The sequence below is a fragment of the Corylus avellana genome, chromosome ca1 (assembly GCF_901000735.1).
Source record: "Corylus avellana chromosome ca1, CavTom2PMs-1.0".
In the NCBI taxonomy this organism is placed as follows: domain Eukaryota; kingdom Viridiplantae; phylum Streptophyta; class Magnoliopsida; order Fagales; family Betulaceae; genus Corylus; species Corylus avellana.
The window spans coordinates 45,915,441-45,927,666 of record NC_081541.1 but is presented as its reverse complement, the minus strand read 5'-3'; the positions used below and the strand labels follow the sequence as shown (position 1 = coordinate 45,927,666).

The 12,226-nt window shown below is 34.1% G+C and overlaps 1 long non-coding RNA gene and 1 pseudogene across 1 annotated transcript; both read left to right on the top strand.

The window, feature by feature from the left end:
* The first annotated feature begins 2,011 nt into the window (after positions 1-2,011).
* Positions 2,012-5,362, top strand: LOC132177383 (uncharacterized). Its single transcript, XR_009439750.1, has 3 exons — positions 2,012-2,082; positions 4,992-5,075; positions 5,207-5,362. It is a non-coding gene; the product is annotated as an uncharacterized LOC132177383 (long non-coding RNA).
* Positions 5,363-9,163: 3,801 nt separating this feature from the next.
* The window catches only part of LOC132177922 (beta-amyrin synthase-like), a 25,357-nt pseudogene continuing 22,294 nt past the window's right edge, over positions 9,164-12,226 (top strand).

Below are 12,226 nucleotides of genomic sequence, written 5' to 3'. Positions count from 1 at the left end.
ACGGCCCTGGGCTGCCTCACTGCCACCTTGATAGCCATGGGAGTGGCTGGTGAGCCACCCCCATGGGCTGGGGTGGTGGCCAGCCACTCCCATGGCCTATGGGAGTGGCGGCCGAATTTGGGGTGGCAGCCGACCACCCAAAGGGTTGGCCACCCCTTCAATTCTATTTATTTATTTTTTAAAATAAAAAAAAAATTAATGTTTTATTTTATTTTTATTAAAGTATAATATGGTGTGGTTGAGTTTTTATTTTAAATATAAATCTAATGAAATAGGTTGATTTATTAGCTTCTTATTAGTAGCACCAAAAATGACTTTTGTGCAGCCTCCTTATAAGTTATTCTCATCTATTCGAGTATATGACGTGATAACAAGAGAATCTTATAATATTTTAAAAAAATTCCAGAAAATCCAAATCTGAAGCCCAAAGAATGGAGAATTAGGGAATTGTGGAAGTTATTGTAGTAGGTGGAAACATTAATTACAATAATTAATTGATAAGAGATCATGAGTCGGTGAGGTGGCGTAAAGAAGAATCAGAGCAGGTAGAGGCGAAGGGTCCATTTCATTTAAAATATAATCCGGACTTAAAGTGTACATAATCTTACATTATTTAATATTTCAAAAAAATATGTTAATATTAATATCATGTATACTGTTAGAATTTTTGAGAAAATTATAGGTTATCTTTTTAAAGTTGATAGCGTTTTTTAATTCGAACACCAATATTTTAATTTTTATAATTCATCCCCTCAAAATTTCAAATTTTTATAATTTGATCAATTGTATTTAAAATTATAATTTTTTCAAAATTTTTAGTTTGAATTTCTCATTTTCTTTTTATGTGGACATGTAAAATAAATAAATAAATAAATAAAAACATTAATTACAAGTAATTGATAAGAGATTGGCTTGATACGGAAAAAGTAGTGGCTTGTGAGGTTAGAAGTGTGCGTGTTTTGGAGACTTGCTAGTCTTTTATGGAATTGGCGATAGATCTTATATATGGATGATGTGACAGAACATAACTTTATTATTTCTTGTCCGAATTAGGCTCCTTAAAAGTCTAGTCTTCAATTAGGCCAAACAGTTCCTACGACTAACGACTACTTTTGCATTTTTGTTTCTAAATTATCCTCGAAGGGAAACTTCAGAAAATTTCTTTGGACTTTCAACTGTTTTAACATACTCTTTTGAATTTTCAAAATTTTTACTTAGGCCTACTAAATTTTGATTTTTTTTTTTTTTTTTTTACTTTGGACCCTTTTAATATTAAACTACGTAGTTTTGAACTTTTTATACACATTTTACCCTTCCCCAAAACTATGTCGTTTTATGTCCTAAAATTACAACACCTACACTACAGCCAAAAACGATGACGTTTTAGGCATTAATTTTTTTTTTTTTTTTTGTAAAAAAAAAGGGGGGATGGGCTGCTTTTGGGTGTGGCTAGACCACCCCCGGTTTCGGCCACCCCATAGGTGGTCCGGCCACCCCAAATGCACCCCATCCCCCCTCCCCCTTTTGTCTTGGTGGCTCAGAGTGGTTCGGCCACCCCCGACCAAATTCAGACACCTTATTTTTTCTTTTTTTTTTCTTTTTTATTTTTATTTTTATTTTATTATTATTATTATTTTTATTTTTTTATTTTTTAGTTTGCTTTTATTTTTATTTTTTTTTAATATTATGCTCAAAATGTCGTCGTTTTGGGTTGAGTGGTAATGTAGTTTTGAAGCTCAAAACGGTGTAATTTTAGGACACAAAACGACGTAGTTTTAGGGAAGGGTAAAATGGGTATAAAAAGTCCAAAACGATATAGTTTAATATTAAAAGGGTCCAAAGTGAGAGAAAACTAAAGTTCAGTGGACCTAAATGAGAGTTTTGAAAATTCAAAGGAGGTATGTCAAAACGGCTGAAAGTTCAAGGAGACTTTCTGAAGTTTCTCCTTATCCTTAAATTTATTCAAAAATACACACATAATAATGTGAGAGAGAGAGAGAGAGAGAGAGAGCTTTTAGTGAAGATGCCTGGAACGAAGTCGTCGTCCTAACAACAAAGATTTCTTGCTTGCATTTCAAACTTGTGAGTGAACATCCTCCTTTCTGTTCCCACATATTTCTCTAATAATTTACCGTAGGTGATTAGATATATATATGTTGCTTGTTTTTGTTCCAACTTGCCATGGGATCTGATTACCAACCCTCATCTTTAGAAATTAGGATTATTTTTTGTTAATTATATTTGAAGAGTATTTTTATCTTTTTATTTTCTAAGAAAACAAAAATATTCCTCCAATAATAAACTGGAGAAGATCCTATTCCCACCTTTAGAGTGTGGGAAACCCTCACCTTTAGAGGGTTCATCCACCCTCACCGGTAGGGAAATTGGATTGTCCACCCTCCACAATCCACTCTTATCTTTTTTATTTAATGTTTATTTGTCACTTTGAACGTACAGCGGGTGCCATGTCATATACGATAGGCATATTGTGTGACATCATGTTGTTAATGTCATATACGATAGGCATATTATGTGACATCATGTTGTTAATTAGTTGAACAGTAAGTTGACAACTAGACTTATTTAATTTTGTGCTGAAATATAATTGTTGAAATTAGAGACCTAAGACTGAATTGATCATTAATCTTTTTTTTTTTCTAATTTAGTATTAATCACTTATATAAGTATGTCACTTAGCATTCTCAAACGAAATTGGATCTCCACATGTCACTTAATGTGTGAAGTTTTTATTTATTATTTAGCTATGAGGTTATAACATCATAGAGACAAACATTAAAAACATACAATTGAGTCCTAAATATGACTTCAACATTTGCTAACCCATGTCAAACTTCAGTTATAGAATAAGATCTGCTGCAGGCGTACTCAATCTAATACATAGGTAATCCATATTTCCAACTTTTATTTTTTAGGCCATAGGAGTAAACCCTCACACTGAAACAAATTCTCCTCGACTCAAAAATCAGAATAAAAAATCTTTACCCCAAAGATCGCTTATGAAAGTAGATTTAAGAAGAAGTCAAACCCTTATTAAAAATAAATAAATAAATAAATAAAAAGACCGCAAATAGCTATAACAATTGAGGTGCGGGAGGCGAAACGCACTGGCCAGTGCGTGGTGGACGAGATGGAACTGTTTTGTGCTGATAGGCAGGTGAGGAGTTGGAAAGCATGGTGGACTTGCGCATGGCTGAGCAGAGCAAAACTAGTTAAGAAAACTATATTTAGATTTGAAAAACTTGATTTGAAATCCAACTGATTACGAGAAAGCGAAAAGTGGTGCATCCAATGCAATAGAAGGCAGATGGAGGCAGCGAATGGAAAGAGTCACTGGACTGGTTGGAAAAACTTAAAAAAAAAAAAAAAAAAAGAAAAAAAAGTGGGGAGTATGTCCCCACAGATTTTTTCCCAATAGGTTTTCTGTAGGGCCGGCTATTCACACCAACTTATTGACTTAGCGTATGAAGTTGGGTGAGAAGATACGCTGACTCGACATGCATTTTAATGCAATTAAGTTCGTTCGTACAAGATAAGAACCGGTGGTAGAGCAAATTGATCATCTATTTAAGGCAGTGCAACCAAACGAAAACTTTTGTTTGTTGTTATTCAATTCATGCATGGGGGTACTGGTCACCGACAGCCTGGCCAGTACTCTTTTAATTGTGCCTAGAAATATTTGTTTAGAAAATGGTTGTTTGGGAAATGATTTTTAAAGCTAGCGTATTTCTAAAAGGAATAGCAGTTCCTTAATTTTTGTGGAGGAAGAAGAATCACTATCAAAATATTTATTAAAGAAACAAAGAAATGCTCTAGCCACCCTTAGAGCATTTTCAGCAATTTTTTCGTCATTTTTTTATATTTAAAGATTAAAATTACTTTTTATTTTTTTATGTCAAAATACACCACAATAAGTTCCATTAATCATTCCCTATATCATTAAACTATTTATTTATTTTTAATTATATTATATATATGAGAGGAGAGAAGAGAGAGAATCATTTTTTATTTATTTTAATAATCATAAAGATTGCAATAGTGGAACCCAAAACATTGGGTTCCACTGTAACAATCTTAATGTTTAGGATTCATATAGGGAGCCTGCTATGAGATTTTTTTTGCAATTTTTTTGGATATATTCCCTAAACTTAGGGAACAAATTCCCTTATAGGGAGTTTGCTGGAAATGTTCTTAGCCAAATGGGCGGCCGGCTAAGGAGTGGCTCAACCGAACCACCTTTTGGTCAGTCTAATTAACAAAATCCCTTTGTACACTAGATCATTGGCCTAAGAGCAGTAACAGTAGATGCCTATATGCCATTCCATTCCTTATGTTTTTAAAAAAAAATGTAAAAAAATTACAAAAACTTACATCAAATTTCCTACTTTTAGCCAACACTCAAGGTTGCTACAGTATTCCCCAATGTGTAGGAAACCAAAAATGGTTCCATATACATTATTTTAATATAAGCATTTTTCTTTTCTTTCTCATCTTTCATCTTTTTACCTTTAATTGGGATTGTGTTGGGATTTTGTGAAAAAAGTAGGAGTAGGTAGGGAACTTGTATTTTGTAAAGAAATAATATTTTAATAGTATAGGATAAGGTAAGGGAAGCTATTGTGAAAGAGAAATGATAGAGACACAACTTTTTAACATAAGTTCGGCCCAACTTTTCTCTTATATGGTCATCTAAAAAAAAACAAAATAAAAAATAAATAAAAAAGTTAAGAAGTAATAACATCCTATGTTGTCATTTTTTTCATTTGGTATTTTTTTTAAAAAAATAATAATAATATTTTTCTTCAGAATAATGACCATTTTTTACAAAAAACAATGGCCATTTTTCTGAAGAAAAATATCACTTTTTAAATTAAGAATGATTAAAGTGAACTATAAAAGCTTAACGGGTTAAGCTATTAAAATACTCTTTGATCCTGCATATTCTGATGTTAAAATTAATGTATATGCAATAGGCTGAAAGAGACCCAACACCTTTTCATCGTGCAGCAAAGCTGACAATTAATTATCAACCGGAAGATGGCGATTTTCCTCAACAGGTACCTCTCTTTAAAACATGCATTTAATTCAGAAAGAATAGGGAGCAAAGAAAAATAACCCAACTTTGAAGTATATTATGCATGAATTTTACCTCCAAAGCTTTCTAACCATTTATCACTCTTTCATACAGGAAATCCTTGGAGTCTACTTGAGGAATTGTATTATACACTATGGAACGTACGTACAGAGAAACTCACCCATTGTGGGCTCTTGCAGAATACTGCAAGCGTACGTGTCCCATTGCCATTCAGAAAAATTTGAATTAATTAGTGAACTATATATAAGATCTTAAGGAACTATCCCTTTTTTTTGTAGTGATAAGCACCAATAAGAAAGCCAATAGTTAATTCTCTTAAGGAATATTATACAATGTTGTGCCCTGAGACTAATATGTAAGAAATTCCCTAATTATATTAAAGTGTAGCCCATATGCCATGTGTTTATTGTGATTTATATTAAACATAATTACGGGTATTTGGTAATTTACTCTAAATAAGAAATTATTTGTGAAATTAAAATTGGAACGGATTTTATTTTGATGAGAGAAATAAATAAGGTAAATTAAGTTTTACTTGAGAGGGTTGAGGGGTACCGACCAGTACCTCGCGAGAGGAAAAAAATAAAAGCAGAAATTCCAATTACAAAAAGTATTGTCCATTCTCCGCAGGGTGGTCGAACAAAACTGGAGCAAAACTACCTTAACGGGTGGGAGGTTGAAGCCTCCCAACATTTTTAAAAAGCTCCCAAAATATATATTTTTATGAGTATTCTTTTTGGATCATTTAAACAAAAAAAAAAAAAATTGTCCATCCCTCCTTTCAAGTTCTAGTTTCGCCCTTTTGTGCGAACAATCTCGTTTTGGCTGTTAGGATGGTTTGGTCACTCATAAGACATTCTTTGAGAGTGTCTAAATCACCCCTTTGGACATTTCAAATGGACTTGTTAGAATATTTTATATTATTCTAGTTGCTTTATATGTTTTAGGGTTCAGTTTAGGGTTTCTTGCTTATCACTCATAGTCTCTCTATATATAGAAGCCTCTGTAATCACAATAATATATATAACCAATCATTACCAATACAATATAGTCCATTGTTTCCTTACGCTCTCTCTCTTCCCACTCTCATGCTTCCATCCCAATATATTCAACAATATATTTAACATGGTATCAAAGCTATTTAACATGGTATCAGCGCCACTTTCTTGTAGTCTCCAATAAACGTCTTTGACATTTTCCGACGCTCCCGCCAGCAACCTCCCTTTTCCGGTAGTCCTCGCACCGCCAAGAGGTTTTTCACTCAAAATCTCTTTCACGCCTTCAACGTAACTTTATCTGGGAAAATTTATCCTAGATTCATGCTTGCGAGTCACAAATCTACAAATCTATGGAAGATCCACTACCATCAGCCGTCCCACGCGCCTCCACGCGCATCCGACAGTCCCTGCAAGTTTCACACGCGCCACCACTGTGACTCCTCTCGGCTGAATAACCACCAAACCGGGTGTCTCGGCCCCAAATCGGTGGATTTGTGCAATTTCAGTCCTTTCCAGACTTGCACGCACTCCCACACGCTGCTAGGAGAAACTGCCTATGAACCCACGCACCGCCATTGCCCTAGTTGGTGCTACACGCTCCACTCCAGACGATAGTGATCAGACGATTCCGAGTCCAGATCTGAAGAGATCTCAACGGGTCAAGTTTCCACGCGCCTTCGGAAGCTTCTGTCAGTCTTTCACGCGCTGGCAGCATCTCCCACGTGCCAGACGCTCCTTGCTCTTTATATTTGCCACGTGTCCCTCAGAGAGCGCACCACGTCAGCCCTAGCCCTCTGCCATGTGTCAAATCCAAAAAATAAATAAATAAATTCAAACTCATCCGGATCCAATATTTTCGACCCGATCCAACGGGTTAGAATTGGATCTTCTCTTTCGGGCCAGACAGACCCATTCAACGATCCACGGGTTTCGGCCATTTTGGCCCATGTAACCGACCCACTTGCTAAACCGGTCCAACCGGATCCATCCAAACCGCTCCAAAACCGGATTCTAACCGGTTTATCGGGTTCAAATAAAGTCATCTCCAACTTGATCCAAAACTGGTTTCTAACCGGATCATCAGGTTCTAAACCGGTCCAACCTGGTCAATCTATCTAACCAGTCCAAATTAGTCAACTTGGTTCAACGAGTTAGACCCAGTTCATATCATTTTCAGGTCAAACCATATGCAATGGTCCATGGGTTTTGGCCTATTTTGTCTCAATCAAACCGGTCCAACTTAGCCTATTCTATAAGACTCCAATTCAAGTCTTAGGCCCAGTCCATGGCCTAAGTCATTCACTGCCACCACCAGCCACTGCCAGCCTCTATTGCCGTTGTCCTCCGTCTCAGGCCGCCACTCTCCAGCCACTACTCCGGCGACCCAAAAAAAAATAAAAAAAAAACTCTCTTTATTTCCCTTTCTTTTTTCCAAACTCAAGCTTGCATCTTGAGTTTGAGAGAGGATGTTATTGTATTTTATATCATTCTATGCAAATGCTAGTCTTGCTAAGAGAACAAATTAAGATCTCTGGCTTGAAAATGAACGTCATGCATGGATGGATGCTGAAGATGGAATCCCCTCGCAATGGAGGAGGGACATGCAGCTTTTGTCCGAGGGGCTGCTCAATCATTTCTCTAGCTATTTTTAATTTAAATGCCATGTGTAACAATATGATTGATGTTGCTGTGACACATTAACAGATTTTGTCAACGTTTTTTACCACATGAACTTATTTTTATTTTTTTTAGCTGACCCACAGAAAAAATAAAAACAAAAACCCATTGTAAATGCAAATTTCCAGAAAAATAAGGGAGTTGTTACCATTTTTCTCTTTATAGAAGGAATCGTTAATTCCTAATTACCCAAAAATTAATTTTACATGTCATTTTCCTTTTTTCTTTCTTTTTGATTAGTTGTATAGTAAAACAGATGTACCTTAGACAAAGGAATTTTGGTATTAATATATGGCTCATAAAAAATAGAAAGCATCCCTATACTTCATGATTTCACATCATAAAAAATAAGTACATTTTCATTCAGTACCCTAAGAGCATTCACATTGGCTTCAATAAATTAGGTTTTTTTTAATTTTAATTTTAATCGGCTCAATAAAATGACTAAGGATTTGTTGAGGAGCTACAGTGTTGTAGCTCAACAAATCCTTATTTATATTTATAATAAAAGTAATCTTGCTCACTCTCTTCATTAAGAATTGGGAAAGTAGATAAAAATATATATATAGATATATATTTTTTAAATAGAAAAGTGAAAGTAAATAGCTAAAATGTTGAGCCGGATATAAGTGATTTGAAAAGGTTGATAATTAAAATAGAAAAATGTGTTTGTTAGCTAAATTTTAACTAAATATTTGTTGAGCCGGACGTGAGTGCTTAAAGACAAGAGTGCAACGTTCACTGTTCTTTTCAACAGTTTGTGATTGACTGAAATGATGGAGGCCACAAAACTCCAGCTCTTTTGGTAAAGAGAGATCTTGTGGTTCATATTTTAATTGAATATAATATATCATTGTAGTTACTTGAAATTACGAAAAACAATAATTTTAGACAAAAACGGATTCAGGGGGGGATCGATAGTGGCCTTGGTCCCCCTTCCCCCCCAAATTAGAAGAAAAAAAAAATTAAGGAAAAAAAATAATTTAAGGTATTTTTTGCCAATTGGTCTATCCCCAAAAAAATTTTGGCCCTGAATCCCCATAAATTCAAAGCTGACTCCGCCCCTGTTGAGTTCTAATCAAATTTGAAATAATGTGGATATAACATATGAACGAATAAATGTGAACATAACACTACACCAAAATAATGGACCCCACTATAGATAACTGGCTCTTCCATGCATGCAAGTTGATGATTTATGCCCACCCCACAAAATAGTGAAATACAGTTGGTTAGTAGATGCCATGCAATTATGAACACCCAAAGTTGGCACATCCTCAATCGGCCTTATTGCAATTCTATAAAAGGTTTTCGTAATCCGGTTTTTTTTTTTTTTTTTTTGGCTCAAATTAGTTTGGAAAAAAGTGATCATAAGGAAGAATATGTGGAGGCTTAAGATAGCAGATGGTGGAAAATGCCCTTATATCTTCACCACAAACAACTTTGTTGGAAGGCAGACATGGGAGTTTGACCCTGAGGCTGGTACCCTAGAAGAGAGGGCTCAGGTTGAAGAGGCTCGTCAAAATTTCTACGAGAACCGGTTTCACGTGAAACCTAGCAATGATCTCATATGGCGAATGCAGGTATACGTACCCTCATCCTCTCTCTTTCTATGATCTATACATACTAAAAACACCTACTTTCCTGCATCAAAATCTTTGCCGTAGAGTAGGGGTAACAATTCGTGTTTACATGAGGTTTGAGTTGTGTCGATATACAAGTATAAAACTAACCCAATCAATTCTAACCCGATCAATTTAATTAAACCGATTAAACTTATCAATGGCTCAACCCTAACTAACTAACTAATTTAGTATTAAGTTCGTGTAAGTTCAGGGGTCATGTCAATAATTAGTACTAGCCCTATACTGTGTGTCGGATTCGGCTCATGTCGAAATATGGTATAAAATTATATAGATCAACCTTAATCCAAACCATTTAATTAAACAAATTAGATCTCTTAACTGTAACATGTTGATTTAATACTAAATTTGTATCAGATCCAGTAGTCGTATAAATATTATATAAAATATTCATAATATCAAGATATATTGTAATCTTGCGGCTTTAAAATTCAAAATATCATGAGATATCTAACAATTCAGAAATTGTTTACTATAATATATATGCTCATTTCTTTGTCAAAATGATTGCAGTTTCTTAAGGAGAAAAACTTCAAACAAACAATTCCCCCAGTAAAAGTTGAGGATGGAGAGGAAATCACATATGAAAGGCCACAGCTGCACTAAGAAGGGCCGTCCACTTCTTTTCTGCCTTGCAGGCCAGTGATGGCCCTTGGCCTGCTGAAAATTCTGGCAACTTGTATTTCCTTCCGCCCTTGGTAAGAGACTCATGCATAATCGTTAACGATTTTTTTTTTTTCAATGTCATCATTATATATATTTACGTAAAAATTATATACACCAAGAAACTTCTTGTGACATCAAGACAAATCATCAAAAACATAACGGCTTTTACTAATAGGGGTAGAACTACCCTAGCCTTGGGGCGCTAGTCCCCTAAAATTTTTCAAATTACCTTAAATTTTTTTGTTTTTTTTGGATTGGACCATCAAAATTTTATTTTTGGGAAAAGTCTATATTTTCTTCTCAAACTACCACCTAATTGACAATGTCTTCCATAACTTTCAATTGTTACAATGTCTCTCCAAACTACTAAAAATTGTCAATGTTTCTCAAATGATGAAACTACCCTTAGTAAAATAAAAGCAAAAAAAAATACTATAACTTATAAAAAAAATTACAAGGGGTGGCCAATTTGTTTTTTTTTTTTAAATCCTTTTTAAAAGAAAAAAATCAAACAATTTCGTTTTTTTTAAAAAAAATTTTGCTTTATAATTTTTTTAAAAATAAAAATTTCCCTTTTTTTTTAAAAAAAAAAAAACAAAAAAAAATAGTTTTGGTAAAATAGAATTAAGAAAAAAAATTCCAATTTAAAAAAATAATAAAATTTCATTTTTAAAAATAATAAAATTTTTAAAAATTCGTATTTTTTTAAATAAATTTTTATTTTTGTATTTTATAAGGGTATTTTTGTCTCATTGAGAAATTTATAGGAGCATTTTTATCTTTTTGCTAGTCTTGGGAGGACATTCACAATGTTTTGGTAGTTTGGGGGGACATTGTCATAATTAAAAGTTCGGAAGGACATTGTCAATCGGGTGGTAGTTTGAGGGGATATATGGACTTTACCCATTAAATTTTTACCTTAAAGATTTTTTATTTATTTTTTTATAGTTTTGTCCTGCCTCATCTAAAATTAATTTTTAAGTTACTAAAGATATTTATCTCTAAAACATCTTCTAAGATAGACCAGACTATGAATATTATCATCGGATCTATGGGGACATGCCTACCTTCGACTTGTTTTGGTTTTCATCTTGATGAAACTGTTAGTTGTATTCTTTTAACCCGAAAAAATGCAGGTAATGTGTTTGTACATTACAGGGCATCTTAATATTGTGTTCTCTGCAGAGTATCAAAATGAAATCCTTCGATACATATACTATCATCAGGTGCATATTCTTGGAAGCATCACATGTTAATTATGCAAATAGGATTAGATTTTCTGTTGAATTACTTGATTCCTTTTCTTTTGTGTGTGTGTTTAAGCTGTCATGTTTAACAAGTATGCTGTAAATTTTGCATATTGTATGTAGAATGAAGATGGTGGGTGGGGATTACACATAGAGGGCCATAGTACCATGTTTTGCACGGCTCTCAACTACATTTGTATGCGTATACTTGGGGAAGGACCCGATGGTGGTCAGGACAATGCTTGTGCAAGAGCACGAAAGTGGATCCTTGATCATGGTGGTGTAACACACATACCTTCTTGGGGAAAGACTTGGCTTTCGGTATGATCATGTTTCATAAATCTTTTGAGTAACTATATATTCAATAGTCAAACTATTCCGGGATGACCAAACCCATAAAACTCATCCACTAAATAAAAGAATAAGTTGGAACCAAATTAATACAAAGCTTGAAACGGCAAGTTTTGTCTAACTTGAGATTACTTCTTCCACTGGCTAATTCGAACTGGTAAATTTTCGGTTCGAACTTAGAACACAAAATTGGACTAAATGAAAAATATTAAGTACACTATTGTCTAATTGAAATAAAAATTACAACAAAGTGAAACAAAATTTTCATTATGCGTGATGATTGTTTGCTGATAATTAACTCTAATATGCATTTTTCGCTTTGTTGTAGATACTTGTTGTGTTCGAGTGGATTGGAACCAACCCAATGCCTCCGGAATTTTGGATCCTTCCTTCATTTCTTCCCATTCATCCAGGTTTGTACATATTTGCTTACTACTTCATTGTATTTCCTAAAAATGTCAGTGTACTTTAGATCCTTATTGCATAATGGAATTTTTTTTTGAAATTATTTATTTTAATGTTGAAAACTAA